Source organism: Pteronotus mesoamericanus, unplaced genomic scaffold, assembly GCF_021234165.1.
Source record: "Pteronotus mesoamericanus isolate MK-2021 breed Mesoamerican mustached bat unplaced genomic scaffold, CSHL_Meso_final contig_26, whole genome shotgun sequence".
Lineage (NCBI taxonomy): Eukaryota > Metazoa > Chordata > Mammalia > Chiroptera > Mormoopidae > Pteronotus > Pteronotus mesoamericanus.
In genome coordinates this window covers 2,865,442-2,885,070 of record NW_026555109.1, presented here as the reverse complement: position 1 = coordinate 2,885,070, position 19,629 = coordinate 2,865,442, and the positions used below count along the sequence as shown (strand labels likewise).

The 19,629-nt window shown below is 39.0% G+C and overlaps 1 protein-coding gene across 5 annotated transcripts in view; it reads left to right on the top strand.

Moving 5' to 3' along the window:
* Nucleotides 1-9,024: 9,024 nt before the first annotated feature.
* GGACT (gamma-glutamylamine cyclotransferase) overlaps nucleotides 9,025-19,629 on the top strand; it is a 54,836-nt gene continuing 44,231 nt past the window's right edge. For 3 of the 5 annotated variants that reach the window (XR_008529218.1, XR_008529219.1, XM_054574351.1), the window contains exon 1: nucleotides 9,142-9,203. The gene's annotated coding sequence lies outside the window, so the exon portion shown is untranslated. Of the gene's footprint in view, nucleotides 9,204-16,710; nucleotides 16,797-19,629 lie in introns of those variants that run through there. The other 2 variants (XM_054574353.1, XM_054574349.1) reach the window with 2 other exon arrangements.

Here is a 19,629-nt window from a genome sequence, read left to right as displayed (position 1 = left end):
TCCTGGAGGCAATGAAACATAGAATCAAGTCAATTTTTTTTCTACTTCATTAGAACAGATATTGGTTCAGCTGCCTTTGCCTTCTTCTTTGGACCTCATATTGATGATAGAAGCTTTGCCAGGCATCCAGGGGAAAACGAAGAGTTCTGCTGAGACGTAAGTTCCATTGAAGGATCAGCTATGCTATACATAGAGGGAAGCTCCGATGCACTTACCACATTGACCCAAATAGAAGGATCTCAAGAGTTAAGTAACCCTGATTTTCAGTAGAGCGAGACATTTAATATTACTTTAAATATTCATTAATATATACCAAATATGATTGTTGAATATTGCAGCCTTATTTTAAAATGCCTTGTCTTAAATGGTCTCTCCTACCTCTAAACTCTACCCAAAGAATATATTAATTTTGGTGATGGCCTCTTTTAGGATAACATTCCTCACAAAATCCTAATTGGAAACTGATCTCTAGTTCAAAGTAGAAGGAGCAAAGGCCCCATGTGGGACAGTTTGGTTGCAATGAATCAGACAAGGAGAGTGAGGAACCAAGAGAAGACTATCAAATATTAAGGCTCTTCACATATTCTTTCATATTCCAGTCTTTAAATTTATAGGAATTACAGTTTATCTTAGCATTGAGTTTTTATGAGTAGTAGAAGTAGAGAGGAGAGAGACTTTGCCTTCTACTTAACAAATTTTTCCATTATTTGAAATAAATTTTCTTTCTAAATAAAGGAATGCATGTGGCATCACAGAGAAATCTTTATTCAAGAGAAACATGGATGTGTTTGTAATAAAGCTGTGATAAGGTGCGCTGGTGGGAATGAGATACCATAAGGGAAACTCTGGGAACCAAAAGTGTTTACTAATTTGCTTTGCCATACAGACTAGACACTGGGGGCCCCAGAGCAAAGCTGAGTGAAAAGAAGTAGGGAGGCAGCATTTTTGAGATTATTGGCTGAACTACTGAAGTGCAATGCAAAATTTTTTCTGAAGCATGCTTTAAATCTTCAGTAAATTCCATATGCTGTGTGACCAAGAGGTGGTTGTCTGGAAATAGCTGGCATTTGGGTGCACAAAGTTTGAATGTGCAAGAAAATTATGTTACAACTGGATTTGAATGTTGTTCCATTTACCAGTTGTACGACCTTAGGCAAGTATAGTGGGTTGAATACTCTCCCCCAAAATTCATGTCTACCTGGAACTTCAGAATGTGATTATATTTGGAAATAGGGTCTTTACAGATACAATTAGTTAAAGATCTACAGAGGAAATGATACTGGACTTAGGGTATGCCCTAAATCCAAAGACTGGTGTCTTATAAAAAAGGAAAAGACACAGACACAGAGAAAAGAAGGCCATGGGCAGATGGAGGCAAAGATTAAACTGCTGCTGCCACAAGCCAAAGAAGACTAGGAGCTACCAAAATTTTAAAGAAAAGGAAGGATCCTTCTCTAGAGCCTTCAGAGGGAGGTAGTCCTGCCTTTGCCTTGATTTCGGATTTCTGGCCTCCAGAACAACATTTATATATGAAGCCACTCAGTTTGTGATAATTTATGGCAGCCCTAGGAAATGAATACAGCAAACAACTTAGATTCTTCGTCTATAAAATGGGGCTGAGGGGTGGGTATAATATGACCTTTTCCATAGGATTATTAGGAAATTTAAATGAAAAAAAAAAAAGATATCTAAAGCCCTAGATCGATGCTTGGCACATAATATTATTTAATTTAAAAATGATACCCCTTACTTTTCTGTTGCGCTGCGTGGCGGAAGCTAGACGGGGCACGCCACCACCGGGGAGTGCCGCTGGGGTCGCCGCTCTTCCCCGCCAGGGCAGCAACCGCTGCGCTGGAGGGAAGGAGCATGCCTCAGGGAGCACAGGGCTCCCTAAATCTGAGGGAAACCGGCAGGGGCCAGCTGAGATGGGAGCAGGGCTCTGAATCCCGCAGAGCCTGTCCTGGGGTTGTCACGGATGAGGGAGATAAACAAAACGTCGCAAACACTTCTCTGCCGGGAGAGCACAGGGGGTACTTCCCTCTTACTGGAGAAGGCTGTGGCACATCCCTCTAGTGGGAAAGGCTCCGTTGCCCTTTGTTCCAAGGCTTTTATTGAAAATCTTATCAGTGCAGCTAGGTAACAGGAATGCATATGTTATTTCATTACATTAGTATCTTAAGTTTCACAGAGAATAGATGATGCCTTTAAGAAGACAAATGACAGGAACACACTGATTTACATGGGTCCAAGAGGAGACCAGTATAAACAAAAGAGACTAAAGATAAGGGCAAGCACCTAACTATACAGGGTAAGGCGTGTAAATAATGTAAATGTACTTCACAGCATGAGCTGGCCAGAGATCTGAGGGAAGAACAAAACACACTTCAAAGGATTTACTTTTAGGCCTAATTTCCCCGGGAACTGCCAGACCTGATTTAGGGCTGATTCCTGCACTGTTTCAAGCCTGAGCCAGGTGTGGAGAGGGAACCACCAAGAGATAAGAAGACCGCTTTTCGACTATGGTAAGGACTCCAGCCATGTCCAAGCCAAGTCGAGAGGTATGGGCCTTTTTGCCCTTTCTCTGTGTCCCCCAATTTCTTTGCTGCCTATACCAGTTGATGCCTGGTTTAGGTTGACCCTCCCCCGAGGGGTCTTACCTGTCATTGACAGGGACCATCACAAGGCAAAGCAGAGAGCCAGGAGCTACACCCCTGCCAGCAGGGAGAGGTTATGTCTCCTCAGAAGCCTGTTTCTCCAGGGCCTCCTGATTATTTCCAGCATTGGGGCCCTCCAGCCTGTCAGCAGGGTTACAGCTCCTTAAACCAGGCAGGGCATTTCCCAACACTTCCTGAAGTTTTTTATCCTGTAATTAAATGACCCAGAAACAACCTCAGATTTAAATATTTATCACTTATGTTCTGAGTTTGATTAGCTCAGAAAGCGCAACCGTTATACTGTTTACCAAAACTGGTTTGAGCATCCTGTGTTTCTAATCATTTTATTTTCAAATATGTGGCATTTTTTTAAGGACCAATAAAGCTTTCTCCTTTCTATTTGTGATAAGTGGGAAAAAGTTTCCTCTGTAGATTTAAATTGAACTTTTATTCACTATTTAAAAACAGTTTTGTCTCAGCAGTTACATTTTTATAGCATTAATTTTAATGAATAGACTTGAGATTTTTCTGGAAGAAATCTAGAAATCTAGATTTCTAGAACTTTCTGACATGGGTGGCAACTTTTACAATACTGGTCTATAGAATCTGCAGACTTCAGTAAACAAAGTGGTATGGTGGAAAGAACAGAGACCAGGAGGGTGAGATCTATGCTAGGGCCAGCCTCAAGGGAATAACTTTTTTTTTAAGCTACAACAATTCAGTTAAATGCAAACACTTCCAATCCTGCCTTTAGCTACCAAAAATCTGGTATGAGTCAATTCCTATATCCTTCAGTTGCTTCTAATAAAAATAATGGTGATTATTGTCATTCTTGTTTAATTTCTCTTCTATGAAATGCAAGGTTTAAACTAAACCAGTGGTCTTTAAACATACTTACATGCTTAACCTTTTTGTTTTTTACTAAATCTTATGCAGAAGTATACTGTAAAAAGTTATAAAAGTGAATTGCTTTGGATGCTTATATAAAGCCTCATAAAGAATCTGATGTTGACCCTTTGCACACATCCCTCTTTTGCCTCAAGCTTTTGAAACACCATTTCCTTTCAATTCCACCTCATTTCCTCTCCTCCCCCAAATCTCTGAACTTCCTCTTTCTTTGGTGAGTCATTTCAGGGTTCCCCTGATGTGCAGTCTCCCCCATTGCAAATGCCAATAAATCTGATTTTGTCCAATGATGGTTTTGTGCTAGAGGTACCTAACTGGGCAAAGACAAACCACATGTTTATCATATGGTCTTGGTCAAGCCATCTAACCTCTTTCCCTCATCTGTAAAGTGGGGGAAATTCTCTTCCTAGCCTTTATAATGCTGGAAGGAGTAAAGATTATGTGATCATGTATACAAAAGCTCTTTATGGATAGAACTGCATGTACTAGGTCTGTCTGGGAAAAATCTAACCATTGTTAATATGAGAATGGTTCACCATGACATCACTGTAACCTGGCAGCCAAGGAGAGTGGACTGGACTGTGCATGTGTGAACAACAATGGCTTCACTGTACTAATCAGTGGGGGCCAGTAGATGCCATTGGGTGAGCATGTATACTGTGGCCGTCACATTCAAAATGACTAAGCGAGTAAAGCACCAAACCTGTATCACATTTTGAGTTAAGCTTGAACATTCCTCCGTGGAAACTACTCAAATGATTCAGGCCGCAGCTATGGGCCACAGGTGATTGGCAGCTTCATCGTGACAGCATGCCCGCTCATGCATCATATTTAGTGAAGAGTTTTTTGGCAAAACATCAAATCACCCAGGTTACTCTGCCCCTTTACAGTCCACATTTGGTGCCCTGCGACTTCTGGCTTTTCCCAAAACTAAAATCACCTTTGAAGGGGAGAAGATTTCAGACCATTGATGATTCAGGAAAATACAACAGGGTGGCTGCTGGAGATTGAGAGAACTGTGTGAGGTCCCAAGGCAACTATTTTGACGGGGACTGAGGCACCATTATCCTATGTACAGTGTTTCTTGTATCTTATATCTTTTTCAGTAAATGTCTCTATTTTTTATATTACATGGCTGGATACCTTCTGGATACACCTCATACAGGGTTGTTCATTGGAACAAGCACTTTTAATGAATATGTTCAAATGTAAAAGAAATTATTTGTCCAGATGACATATGTTTCATCATATACTATCCTGCTTTCCTGTTTAACCCTCAAGTTAAAGAGCTCAGGTTTTACGTTCAGCTGGATATGGGTTCAAATTTTGGCACTTGATTCATGGTAGTGTGCCTTTGAATGGGTTGTTGAGCCCCTTGGAGCCAGTTTATATGTAAAATGTTAGTGATAACCTCTGCTTCATACTATTGTTCAAAGAATAAAATGAGAAAGAGTACTGTGCCAAAGAACATAAGAACTCTTCATGTGTCGTCTTTCCTATACTGAGAGTTCATAGGAATTAGGCTCTATTTCATTTTGTAATGTCTACATTTCTAGGCACTCGGTAAGCATTATTTCCTTTTAAAAGTTACTGTTTAGAGAGCAGTACAAAATAACTTGATCCTCATCTTAAGAAGAAGAATTGCAGCAATGCTATAGAGTTAGAGTTTGGTTTTTGGCCTCTTTGCAATGTAATTAGCTTTTTTTATGGTGGATGGAATATTTGGCTGGTTAGGTTACTTTTTACTGGGAGCTCTTACAATCATGATCTTATTCATGATTAAAAATGTATTTACCAAAACTAATGAAATAATCTCATACAGCACTTCACTTCAGTCTTTGCTTGTTATTCCTAAATTTATAAAAGATGTGTGAGAATAGCATAGACCATCTCAACTGCAATTGTTTGGAAAATTCCATAGACTTTTTAGAAGAGATAATGCATATTATTTGTGGAGAAAGGTCAATGCCTTATTTTTAAATATCTGACAGCAATGCACATCATCTTCAAAACATTAATTCCAGAAATACCAGATTGAATTTATTGCAAATGAACTTAGTTTCATGAGGTTGGATTATCTGCTCATTAATTACTTTGCCAGGAAAATTGTTTAGCAATGAGACCTGTTGTATTAAGTAAAATAACTTGACAGAATAAAAAGACAGAAAAATCCCCCTGCTGCTTTCAAATTGAACAACAATTTTTTAAGAACTAGGTTTAGAAATGCTAGCAAGGAACCCAATTATTTACAGAATACATTTTTTTCCTACTTTTTGCACACAAATTTTCTAAACTAGCCTAGTTAATGGATCCTATGTTTACTGTAAAGCCTTTTTGTTAAGTTCATATTGATTTACATAAGGTAATTGATCAAAAAATAAACTTCAGTTAATACTATTGAATGCCTGTGTACCATGGTGGAAAGTGCTTGGGGCTCATAAAGAATATAGGTCTACCCTCATAAAATTCAGTAAGTAAACAGTCATATAAATCAACTGTTACAGAGTGGGGAGGTAGAGATTACGACAGAGGCTGGAGCAAAAGAGTATAGGGCAGGATAGACAAACTTTCTATAAAAGGGCAGATGGTATATATTTTAGGCTTTGTAGGCCTCGTGGTCTCAATTGAAACCATAGACAAATAAATGAATGAGCACGACTGTATTTTCAATAAAACTTATTTAGGGACACTGAAATTTGAATCTCTTATCATTTGCATATGTCATAAAGTATTGTATTTTTATTCTGATTTTTTTCAAGCATTTAAAAATGTAAAACTCATTCTGAGCTCATGAGCCATTCAAAAACAAGAGGTAGGATGGATTTACTAGAATAATTTGATAGTATTTCAGTAAATTTGACAGTGTTATTTAGTTAGATCTCAAGCTCCTTATATAGTCTCTAATTAACATTATAATTATAGTTTTAGGAGATCCAGAAGATATTTTCCCATCTGTTGTGTGATACTTGTGATGCTGAAGGCATAGGGTAGGAGTAACAAGGAGATGGCGGTTGGCCTCTTACATAATATTAAGTAGCAGTATATTTAGTCCAATATAAATTAGGCATCTACCTTATGACACCAAAGTCTGAACTATAGAGTTTGGCAATTACTCACTTGGATTTACATAACAAAAATGGCCAAACTGGATAATTGCAGTTAAAGACAATTTGCTAGCTTACATTCTTTGAGTTGTTAAAGGAAATGTTCATTGAGCTTTGAACCCAGGCACAGCAATGTATTGGTTACAGAACCCTGAGCCTGGAGGATGTGGGAGATTGCAGATGGCAGAGCAAGGGATCACAGTGAGGAGGAAAAGAGCTGATGGTGGGTGCAACTCTTCTCAGTGACTGATTCACCTGTACCACTTGGATGCAACCTGACAGCCTCAGTGAACCAACTCAGTTCCTAACCCCACTAGAGCAGTTGGCTTTCCAAGGCTCCTGTGTAACCCACTAATCCTAAGCTGACAAGCCAAGGATTCTTCTAAACTGATCAGTTTTCTCTCTTTCCTTTTTTAAAAAAGATTGTATTATTTATTTTTAGAGAGAGGAGAAGGAAGGGAGAAAGAGAGGGAGAGAAACTTGGATCGGTTGCCTCTCATACACACCCTGACAGGGGATGGAACCCACAACCCAGGCATGTGCCCTGACCAGGAATGGAATTGGTGACCTTTCATTTTGTGGGCTGATGCCCACTAACTGAGCCACACTGGTCAGGACTCAATCAGTTTTCTTGAGAATCTATTTGCCTTTTGAGTGTTTGAGGGCAGCCCCACCCTGCCTCTGCAGGGCAGCCATGTTTACAGTGACCATGCCCTTGTGTGTGCTCAGACACAAGTAAATCCTGTGGAGTCTAGATCCTCCTTTAGACTACCCAAACTAGAAATGCATTTTTTAAATTTTATTTTTCAATTACAGTTTATATTCAAACTATTTCGCATTTAGAATCTGCATTTTTAAACAAGATCTTCACACAGACAATATAATTTGAGAGTACCTGGATTCACATAGACAATACAATTTGAGAGTAACTTGAGCAAATCTTCAATAAACCATGGTTCTCAAATTTGAATGTACATCCAAAGTGCTCATTAAAATGCACATCTCTGGACCCTATCCTCAGAGTTGCTGTCTCAGAAGGTCTGGGGTGTAGCCTGAGATTCTGCATCCTGTGTTCAGTAGCTGAAGCTACTGGTCTGGGACCACATTTTGAAAACCACTAGTTTGAACTATTTGTGAGTTATTTTTTGACAGTTAAACTGAAGACTTCATTCCACAGCAGCTAGTCTATGTTGAATCAGACTCTCCCAGTCTTGCCTGAGAGTACATTCAATTTAACAATCACTTTGTGACCATCTTTAATTTTCCTTTTCCAGAGAAATTATGTATATGCCTCACTTCCCCGTTGACATGAGCTCCCTAATAAATAAACGAATAAATAAATAAAAACAAAATTAATCTTCCCTTAGAAAAAAGTAAGATTATTGCCACTCTTTAAAAATATATGCTAGACAAGGTTTTTAAAATATTTTAGTTTAATCATGAACATCCTAAGACAAGAAATTCTATGAACATTATGGCTTATGAATCTGATCTTTTATATATTTTTTTAAAATTTTATATCTGTTTGTAACATAACCAGATCAGCATTATTGGAAATGTGAATAAAAATCAGATTGGAACAAGATTTCAACCAGCCCACATACATAAGAAAGTTGAAGGGACAGATAATGATTAAGGGAGATTATTGCTAGTTAAGTTAGATTATTGCTTACACATTTGTGTGTTTGTCAGGGAGGGGACGTAAGTGGTCCTCTCCATCTCTGTGCCATTCCTGTCATGCGAGTCCCTAAAATAGCGTTGCTTAAACCCAGAATGGACAAAATCTCTAGATAAAAATTCTCCTTCAGCTTTTGGTCTTCATTCCTTTCATTTCTAGGCTCAGTTTAAGTCCTAGGAGCAGAGTAGAGATGGTAAACAATTTCTCCCATTGTCTTCTACAACCAGGTTTTTTCTTCTTTTAAAGGAAGAATTGGTAATATGTGGCAGTATCAAGACTATACGATTGTCTATGTATATCCAGTATGGTATCAGGCTGAGTGAGTATGGATGTTCCAATGTGAGGCCTTACCGATATGTCCTAGGGGATGCATCCCCAGATGAGGGCTCATTTCTAAGCGCGCGTGCACATGTGGCTGATGTAGTGTATCCCCAGGTGTGTCTGGGCTCAACCTGTAGTCAAGGCTGGCCATAAGCGATCAGAGGGGATGTGTTAAAGCACACTTGTCTGAGGCCGGGAGCCTCAGGTGTGTGCATGCCCCCTGGAGCAGGGAAGAGGCGACGCCAGAGCGGGCTGGTACCGCATCCCGCCTCTAGAGGGCGCCGCCGGGGCGGCCTCCCAGGGTGCTGTGTCATCCTCGGCCAGAGACTTCCGCTCCGCTGCCCAGTCCCGCCCTCCCCGACCGCGCAGCGCCCTGCGGCTGGCGAGGCTCTGGGGTCGGGCCGAGCCGAACACCGGGAGCTATCCACGCCTTCTCCTTGTGCTGCCCTAGGGACCCCAGGGACTCAGGCGGTCTGTCCGTTCGCCGCGCGGCGCGGCGCGTTGCTCCGGGGCTGAGTCCGGGCCGCGGGGTCCAGGAAGGTGGGGAAGAGGCGGGGGGGGGGGGGGGGGGGGGGCAGAGCCTGAGCCGGGAAGGGGACGCGGACAGCTTTCGGAACCTGCTGGAACGGAGGGGACGCGGGGCCGTTAAACACGTCCACAGATTGGTTCCACTCCGCGTGAGGCGGACACTACTGCCAGAATGGGCGAGAACAGAAATAGGACCTGCTTTCAGGTTAGGTAGACAGCTTCTTCCCAGTAAGGGAAAAAATACTTAAGAGGATAGATTTTAAAAAAGGATTTCTCCGTTGAATGAGGCTTAACATTTTTCGGAATTGTTTTTAGTTTTAGAGATTCCTGTGTGTGAGGAGACCAAAAGCTGCCAAAGAAATATAAAAACTTCTGGCATTTGCCAGTGTTTTTAGCTTAGTTTTCTTTGAAGCCGTTGGTGACGCATTTGAAGTTTTGGAGCTGTTTCTTTTACTGCCTAGATTACGCGAAATATGGTCATTGCTGTTTCACTGTGGAAACCCTAAATAGGTGCACGGTTTTTTTAATACACCTTCTTGATGCCAAGCTTACTTTGTTAATATTGAACTCATAAGAAAATGAATTGTAGCCATTTTTTAAAGCAGGTTATTAATTTTGCTAAACATCCTAGGGAGAAGTCTTGTATTAAAAACGAAGGGGTATCACTAAATCAGTTGGATTGACTTATGTAAAATGTAGGTCTTAATTACCGTACTTATGTAATTTTCCCTGTAAATGAAGTTTGTTCTCTACAGTCTCATGCAATTTATTGAAATGCTAATATAAACAGCGCCTGCAGTTTGCCCTTCTTTGCCCAAATTCCTTGTTTTCTTGAACTAACTCCCAGGAGAAACTGGAAACTCCTAAGCAGCCTTCCTGGTGGAGAAGCACTGTATTTCAAAAGCATAGTTTGCAAAGTTAAATTTTCTAATTGGTGGATTTTTGTTCAGAAATATTCTGAACCACTTGACCTTGCTAATGAGAGTCCTATTAACACTGGTCCTAGAGAGCTCTGATGGTTATGCATGCTGGCCTTAAACAATGGGCAGCAGGAAGTTAGAAGATAATACGGGTAGAGAGACCCGATACTGTTTAAGCTTTAAAATTCTCTGCTCATTTTCCTCTTTATTTTTTCTAGTAAGATCTCTTCAAAATTCCAACCTGTGTCAGCTGTTCCTAGTGAAGTTGTTGAAGGGCTTTGTACCTGCAGTTAGCCTGGCTATCATAATAATAAGAGGACAAGAATCAAGTGATCTTGACAGTCTTCTCTAGAGCATTTTTCAGCCAGAGGTAAACTTTGGTTATTAGACATTTTATTAAGAGAGCATTGGTTAGCCTAGGCCAGTGTGGCTCGGTTTGTTGGATGATTGTCCCATAAGTCAAAAGACTGCAGGCTCCATTCCCAGTCAGGGCACATCCCAAGGTTCCGGGTTTAGTCCCCTGCTGGGGGCGCCTACAAGAGGCAACCGAACTGATGTTTCTCTCGCACATCAATGTTTTTCTTTACCCCCTCTCTCTTTCCCTTCCCCTCTACAAGCATGTCCTCAGGTGATGATTGCAAAAAAAGAGAGAGTGTTGGTTAAACATGACAACCATCTTGCTTACAGGAATTCATTAATTTAAATTCTTTCGTCAGTGAAATAGCTCAGGGCAAGAAAGCCTTGATTAGGTTGGACCAGATAGTATGTATGTGGAGCTTACTCTGTGTAAGGTGTTTTTATACTGCTCTTGTGGGTTTACAGAAAAGAGCACAAAGACAAATTCTAACTGGAAGTCTTGGGGGAGGTCACATTTGCACTGAACCTTGAGCAGAAAGTAGAATTTATATAGGCAGACAAGTGTAATGGGATATTCTTAGTGGTAAACATCATTGGCAAAGATAAGTTTAAAATGTAACTATGTTCATAGATATGGAAGCAAATTATGTGCTAAGGCTAGACTCAGTATAAGGAGGGATGGGGTGTGGTGGGAGACGTGCTTTGAGAGAATGATTGTGGTGATAAACTTTTTGATCAAAGTTCTGATTATCTTTCTTTTTTATTAAAGCAAACATATAATGAACTATAATGAACATCGAATAGATTTAACGGTTTGTTAAAATAATGTCTTTTTTAGACAAACCTGCTTCACCTTTTTGCTTTTAGGCTTTTTGCTGTTGTTGCAGTAGTTTAAATTCCAGATAACATAATATTTCATCCCTAGAAAGTGCAGTAGGCACCTCCCCAAACAGGGCCATTTTCTTGTTTACCATAATACCGTTATCACCTCCTAATCAAATTGACAATAATTCCTTATTGTTTCCTAAAACCCAGTCCACAGCCAGATTTCAGTGATTGGCTCAGAAATGCACTTACTCTTACTGTTGGTCTGTGTGAATCAGAATCTTGAGCATCTATTGTCTTTTTAAATCTAGAACAGGAGTTTGGCAAGCTTTTTCCTAACAGGGCCAGATGCTAACTCTATTAAGTCTTGTAGACCATGTGGTCTCTGTTGCAACTACCCAGCTGTCTTGTCCTGAAAAGTTAACCATAGATGATATGTAAATGAATTATCATGGCTGTATTCCAATAAAATTTTGTTTTCACAGCTATTTGTTTAAAATTTCGCTGGTGGGCTGGGCCACAGTTTGCCTACCATTGTCTAAAGCAGTACCTATGTGGGGTTTTTTTTTTTCCCTCCAAGATTTTATTTTTATTTTTAGAGAAAGGGGAATGGAAGGAGAAAGAGAGAAACCTCGATGTGATTGCCCCTTGTGTGCCCCCTATGGGGGACCTGGACTGCAACCCAGGCATGTACCCTGACTGGAAATTGAACCAGTGACCCTTTGGTTCCCAGGCTGGTGCTCAGTCCACTGAGCCACACCAACCAGGGCATAAAGCAGTACTTACGTGTTTCTTTAATGCCAATGATTTATTGGTGTCACTTGGTTGTCTATAGATGCCTCACATTCTGAATTTACCTTTTTATATAGTATGGTTTAACTTGCTCCTCTATCCCCTATATTTTTGTTATTTGAAAGATAGAGCTGAAGGCCTAAGTTCAGATTCAACATTTAGGGCAGATGTGATTCAAACTTTTTTGAAGTATAAATTTAAGATCTTAAAAGACTAGGAGACCCTCATCCAGGAATCTCATTTTTTTCCTAAAATAGTCTTTGTCTGGTGATTGAGAATACAGTTTTTCCTTTCTCATCTTATTTTCCTTTCTTGAAGAGAGAATATAGTTTCTGTTTCTCAAGGAGTTTGAGAACTTTGAACCCTTCTGCTAGGTCACTGGGAACTTAACTTCCTTCAAGGCACCCTGTGGTCCCTCAGGCCCGCAGACTACATTTTCTCACTGAATGGAACTACATTCCCGTAGGCCCGCATCCAAGGGCTAAGATGTCTTCCACCAGGGGCTGGATGATTTGTTTTTGTTTTGAAGCCCTCTGTTACATAAACTCTCAACCTTCTTTACTCACCTTTTCTTAATCTTAACCTGCAACAGGACTGAGAACTGGACACCTGCCTGGTCCATAGGCTTCTGGTCATGCTATAAGGTGGTAGTACTTGTCCTGGTGTCCTGGAAGGATTCTGAAGCCAAAAGCTTTTCATACTCTCAGACTTACTGTGGTACTGGATTCCAGGGCCACACAGTTTTGAACAAGGTTAATTACAGGTGAGAATTGTTTTTCCTTCTGTTATACAGTGTTTCTTGCTCCTAAATTCTACAGCACTAGAGAAAGTATGTTGAAAAACACAGTAAGATGAGAGTCCTTGTTTTTTTGTCACCTAAGAACAGTAGGGGAAACTATTCATCTCTGTACCCACTTTTCCAGAAAACATGCCTTTGGGTTGTGGTCCTTTTCTCATTGATTTGTAAGAATTCTTTATACACTGAAGGTGCTAATGTTTTGTTATATAGTATGTTACAACTATGTTTTTCCCATTTTTTAACTTTGTTTATGGTACTTATGCACTGAAGAAAAATTTAATTTTATCTAGGGGAAGAAAAATCAGTCTCCCCTTTATAGTTTCCTTGCTTTGTGTTTTGCTTGGAAAGATAATAACCATTTCAAGGTTATTCTTTTAAAAATTTGTGTTAGCACAGATAAATAAACATGTGCTAAGAACTAAGAACATGTGATTCCGAAAAAGAATAATAGTGAAGGGGGCTGTTTCTACCAGATAATATAAATTAAATTGATTAAATATTAGCATTAAGATAGGCCCTACTTTAATGTATTGAAATTGGTGAATGAGTGTTTAGGGAATCATTATATCATTACTCTATTTCTGTATGTATTTTAACTTCTCATAATAAAGTTTTCTTTAAAAAAAAGAATAGTAGGAGGAAAATCTATCTTTGCACTATAGGTTGATATTCAGCAACTATTAATAGTCTCTGTGCTAAACAGTGGGAGTATTGTGTTAATAAATGTACAAAATCTTGGAACTTAAATTTCTCACTTAGGAGACAGATAGCGTCACAGTTTCGGGGACTAACTCCTTGGTCAGTTTGCCTACCTTCAGATCCTGGATCCTGCATTTACTAGCAGGGTGATTTTGAACTTTTCAGTTTAAAAAATGGACATAACATGTCTACCTGATAGGGTTTTTGGGAGAATTGAATGAGAAAACCCATGAAAAATTCTTTACATCGTGCTTGGCATTTAATAAATAATAAGTGTAAACTTTAAAGAAGAGAATAATTGCAAATGGCAAGGACTAAATTGAGAGGTGTTGGTACTAAGCGAATATATGGAGTAGGGTGAGTTGGTTAAGTGGGTTCTGGGGATGTGAGATTTGGCAGATCACATCTTTTAATTGAATGGAAGTGGTCTTCATTGGGGGAAGCAGAGAAAAGGGCACAGGCAAAGGCCTAACAACTGGGAGAAACGCACTGATTTTGTATTAGGTTCCTAATGCTGCTGGATCTCACCAGCTGAATGAAATGAAGGAATCAGCGGGGCTGTGTCCCCACCTCAAAGCCCTAGAGGAGACTGTCTTTTCTCAAGTTTTCTACCCCATATTCCTTGGCTCATTGGCTCCTTCCCTCTGCCTTGAAAAATAGCCACATTGCATCCTTTGGACCCCTCCAGTGTGGTCCCAGCTCTCTCTCTGCCCTGAGCCAAGAAAGCTTCTTCACTCTAAAGGACTCAGGTGGTTAGATTTGAGCCCATTTGGGTAATCCAGGATCATTTCTGCATCTCAAAGCCATTAATTTTAATCACAAAAGTCCCTTGTGCTCCGCAAGGTAACAGTTCACAAATTCTGGGGATTAGGACACAGGCCTCTTTGGGGAGGGAGAGGGCTTTACTCAGTCACCTCGCCTTGTAATGCAATAGCTGCTGCAGGATCAGGGCAGCTTTCTAGATGTTTGGGGCAGTCAGATCGTTAGGACCAGGTGCTAAAGAGGCTCAGAGCCTGTTTCCACTGCTCTTCCACCCTTTGGAACCCTCCTTTCTCAATATCAATAAGAGAGACTTCTGAGTGACAGGAGTTGTTGTCTCCACATATGAAATACCACCAGCTCTTCAGACCTCAACTGAGGGGCTGTCAAAAAGCGCTGATTCACCCCTTACGCCCCCATCCTCCCCACAGGTCACACATGCCCCTGCACCCTGGTGGGGCTCTTGCTGCTGCAGCTAGTTTACTTTTTAGTTTTTTCTGTTGTTTTTACCTGTGTTAATTGTTTTTGCACACTAGCATTAAATGGTATTGGACTATTTTAAGCCAAAATCATAGTAAGAGTTTTAGTATTTTCTCACCTATTAATGCCAATTAGATGAGAGCCAGGGCTTCCTCATTTGGATTCCCCAGTAGTGCCTTCCATATAACAGGCAGCCAGTCAGAGCTCATTTCCAGTTAGTTGGGAGTGTTTTTGTAGAACTCTCACATTTTGAGTTATGCCAGAGTAAATTAGAGAGATACTTCTCATATTATGCAGCTTTCTTGTCCATTTGTTCAGATTACTTTATCTGCCTTTAGACTTTCTGAGCATTTATCTCTTTCTGTTGTTACCATCTGTACTTACAGGAGTATGCAGCAGATAAGTTAATGAAAATTATTAATATTTCTACATGTCATGATGGTTTTACTAATTTATGAGCATTAGATGAGATTTGAAAGGCATTCTTTAAGCCATTATTTTTGAGTAGAATCACAACTGCCAGTTTTGAATTACTCTTTCTCCCTTGATTTGGTTTTCTGTAAAGTTGGATGCAGATTATAAAAGCCTAATGAAAACCATGAGGCAGAATTAATGTATCTTATAATTGAATAAAAAACAGTTAGATGGCATTCTTGGGAGTATTTATGAAGACAAAGTTGCTGGGTTTTTTTCTCTCAGCATTATTATAAACATTTGCAACCATACTTAAAAGCACAATAAACCCTGATCCACCAGCATGGCATCAGAAATCCATGCGCCATTCTGGTTTTGCTATACTTCTTTTCTTTGCCTTTCTCCCCCTCCCTCCCCTTATTTTTTTCTTTTTTGGAATTTTTGTTTGTTTGCTCACTTCTGAAGAATTTCGAAGCAAATGCCAGAAATCATATCATTCCACCCCTAGATGTTTTTGTGTGAATTTTGTTTACAAGTTTAATTTTTACATAACTGCAATCCTACCTAACAAGGAACAAAATACCATTAATGTCATTAAGTATTGTTTTCAAATTTACCTAGTTGTCTAAAAAAGTCTGTGTTCAAATCAGGATCAAAACAAAGCCCATTCATTGTATTTGGTTTATACATTTCCTAAGTGTCTTTTAAATAATAATTGATACTTTTACCTTATTTTTAAAGATTTTATTTATTTATTTTTGGAGAGACAGGAAGGGAGGGAGAAAGAAGGAGAGAAACATCAGTGTGCGAGAGAAATATTGATTAGTTGCTTCTCATACACCCCTAACAGGGTGCAGGATTGGGGGACCTGGCCCAAAACCCAAGCATCTGCCCTGACCAAGAATCAAACCAACAACCCAGCCACTGAGCCACACCAGTGAAGGTCTACCTTTTATTTTTAACTCAGCATTTTGGAATATTTGCATGCTCTCGTTCTTTCATTATTACTATTTGAATTTATATAAAGTAAAATTGACGTTTTTGTCATATAATTTTATGAGTTTAAAATTGATTGATGTAACCCTTATTACAGTCCTGATAGAGTAGTTCTATATCCCAGAAAATAAAACATAACAAGCTCTCCCTCATTTTGTCCCCTTACAGTTATATCCTCTCTCTATCCCTAATCTTGATCACCCTTGACCTGGTTTTTATCTTTATAAGTTTTGCCATTTCCAGATGTCACATAAATAAAATTATGTAGTATGGAACCTTTGAGACCTTTTCTCACTCAGACATCTTTGAGATTCATTGTGTGTGTATCCTTTCTTATCCCAAATGGTATTTCATCTTGCGGGTGTACTATAGTTTGTGTATCCAGTCACTGTTGAAAGACATTTGGATTCTTTACAATTTTTGGTGATTATGAACAGATCTGCTATAAACATTCGTATCCCCTCATTTGTATCCCCACCAGCAATGTACGAGAGTTCCAGTTGTTCCATATCATTGTCAGCACTTAATATTGTCAGTTTTTTTTAATTTGAGCCATCCTAATAGGTAAGTGTTTTTATTTTTGGTTACCTGATTTCAGTTTTTTTAGTATTATAAAGATTATTTGTAATAATTCCTGAATAAATTACTGAATTAGACTTATTTTATATACCTGTTATAAAAATAAATATTTTTGTTTTTCTGGTGATAATCTATATTTAATATAGTAAATATTCTATACTGAAAAAAAATTCAAACCAGAATATATAGAGAGGAATCTTTCTTAAATCTCATCAATTGACACATCATATATGGCAAAGGATTACAAAATAGCATCTGAATATATTTCAGGATATGTATTATTATATAAAATATATTCATTCATTAGTGCATCTTGTGCGTGTCTTATTCCTGTTTTACCATTAATAACCAATAGTGCCATAATTGCTTTTGCTATCAGTTTTACGCTAGATTAGATTAATTGGTGAATCATCAGTTACATGAGAATAAATGGGTGTAAGCAGAGAATAATTTAAAATGGACTGCTTCCATGTGTCTGAGACAGTAGTAAACGCTTGCATTTGAATAATTTAGGGTCCATGATCACTGGTCACTATTGCTTGAAAATGTGAAATTGACTACTGGACTAATTACCAAACTATCACTGCTAATGTTGTCCACACCTTGAATTAGACGGAATTCTGAAAATCTCAGGGTATAGAAGGTCATTACTGAGAGAGGGTCTATCTTTAAATTCATGTGTCACCCACTAACTGCTGGTTGGTAGCTCAGTTGGGAGAATGAAGTCCATATAGGTTTTACTTTGTGACTAAAATCTCTCTGTTTTTGCTTGTGAAAAGTTGCTGGCGGGTTAGACCTGCTGGTAGACCTTTCTTTGTAATATAGGGGCATTAGAAAGAAAAAACGAGCCTGGAGAAGGAAGGTTGAGGACAGATTGCCAGATGGACTTGAGGTTGCTGTGGTCTGAAGCCTCACAGGCTAAGTACTAGGAAAATATGGTTCCAGATGTAAAGAAATGGGATGGGTTTCTGTGGTTGAGTCATTTTTGGTTTAAAACTAACATGTTAATTTATGTGTACATCAATTAGGATTGAAATAAAAAATAGTAAAGGATTAGAAAGGATGTTACCTCCATTGGACCCAAGTATTTGTTTTGTTTAGAAAGTTATGGATGTCCTTTAAACTTTATGCTTGTTGATATTAACAAAGTCTTATAAATGTGCATATATGTTTTGGGGGGAAGAGTTGGAGGAGGGCATAATAGAAATGTGCTGGGGCCTTAAATCCAGGGTTTTAGAATACCAGATTAATACACCTGCTGCCCAAAATGGTGGCAGCATTTTGAACAGTGAAGTTCAGAAGTGAATTCTAGAGAGCTCAGTCCATTGTACAAGAAGAGGGTCAAGAGGGAGCCTAGAGATGGTTTCTTTCCAGTTATTCTCATATTACTAAATGTATGATCTTAAGCAAATAATTTCATTTGATTAAAGTCTGTATTTCCCTTTCTTCAACTTTAAAGTGTAATTTATAATGTTTCAGCTTTTACATCTTATAATTCTCCAATGGTAATAGCAAATATTATACAGCAAAAGATACCAAGTTTCCCTTTTTCCTTTAGCAGATGAGTCCTAACAAGTCCCAGATTTTTACTCAAGAAAGCAGACTCTAGAGTAACTTCTTGAAGCTTGATGAGGATTCCCCTCTCGTCATCAAACTGCATAGTTCTGTCTGTAACACAGTACATAATTAATCAGCACGATGACTGCGCATTATCATGACAGCTTACAAGTTATATCATTTAATAAATAGTTTTATTATTTTTAATTGTGATAAAAATCATAAATCATATTACCTTAATCATTTTTTAGTGTACAGTTCAGTGGTATTAAGTATATTTATGGCGTTGTGCAACAGAGCTCCAAAACTTTTTCATCTCACAAAACTAAAGCTCTTTACCCCATTACACAGCAACTCCCCATTTCTCCTTCCCTCGCCCCAGGCAGCCACCATTCCACTTTCTCTATGAATGTGACTACTCTAGGCACCTCACAGAAGTGGAATCATATAGTATTTGTCTTTTTGTTATTGGCTTAGTTCACTTAACATAATATCCCCAAGGCTCATCCATGTTGTAGCATGTGTCAAAATTTCTTTCCTTTCTAAACCTAAAAATTGTATATAGATACCACACTTGGTTTATCCAACAGTTGGGTTTCTTCCACCTCTTAGTTATTGTGAGTAAAGCTGCAATGCAACATAGGGTGTGCTACATCATTTTCAGTATAAAGCGCTTACTAATGCAGAGAGGGTTACAATTTTTTCTGTGCACAAAAGATTAAACTTCATTATAAAGAACCATTTGACCATACTAGATAGAATATGGCTTTTTGTATGGATAAGTTTGAAAAGAAACTAACATTTTTTATTGTTCAAATACATTTGTCCCCATTTACCCACCAGCACTTTCCCCTGTCCCACCACCCCCAACTCCCACCCTCAATCCTTCCTCACTTTGGCTTTGTCCATGAGTCCTTGATAAGTGTTCCTTGATTTGATCCTTTCCCTTTGTTTCCCTGTTACCCACCTCCATCCTTCCCTCTCATTACTATTGGTTTGTTTTTACTTTCAATGTTGCTGGTTATATTTTTCTTGTTTGTTTTGTTGATTAGGTTCAATTTATAAGTGAAATCATATGATATTTGTCTTTCAGCCCCTGGCTTATTTCACTTAGCATAATACTCTCTGGTTCCATCCATGCTGTTGCAAAGGGTAGTAGCCCTTTCTTTCTTTCTGCTGCGTAGTATTCCATTGTGTAAATGTACCATAGTTTTTTGATCCACTCACTTATTGATAGACACTTAGGTTGTTTCCAGCATTT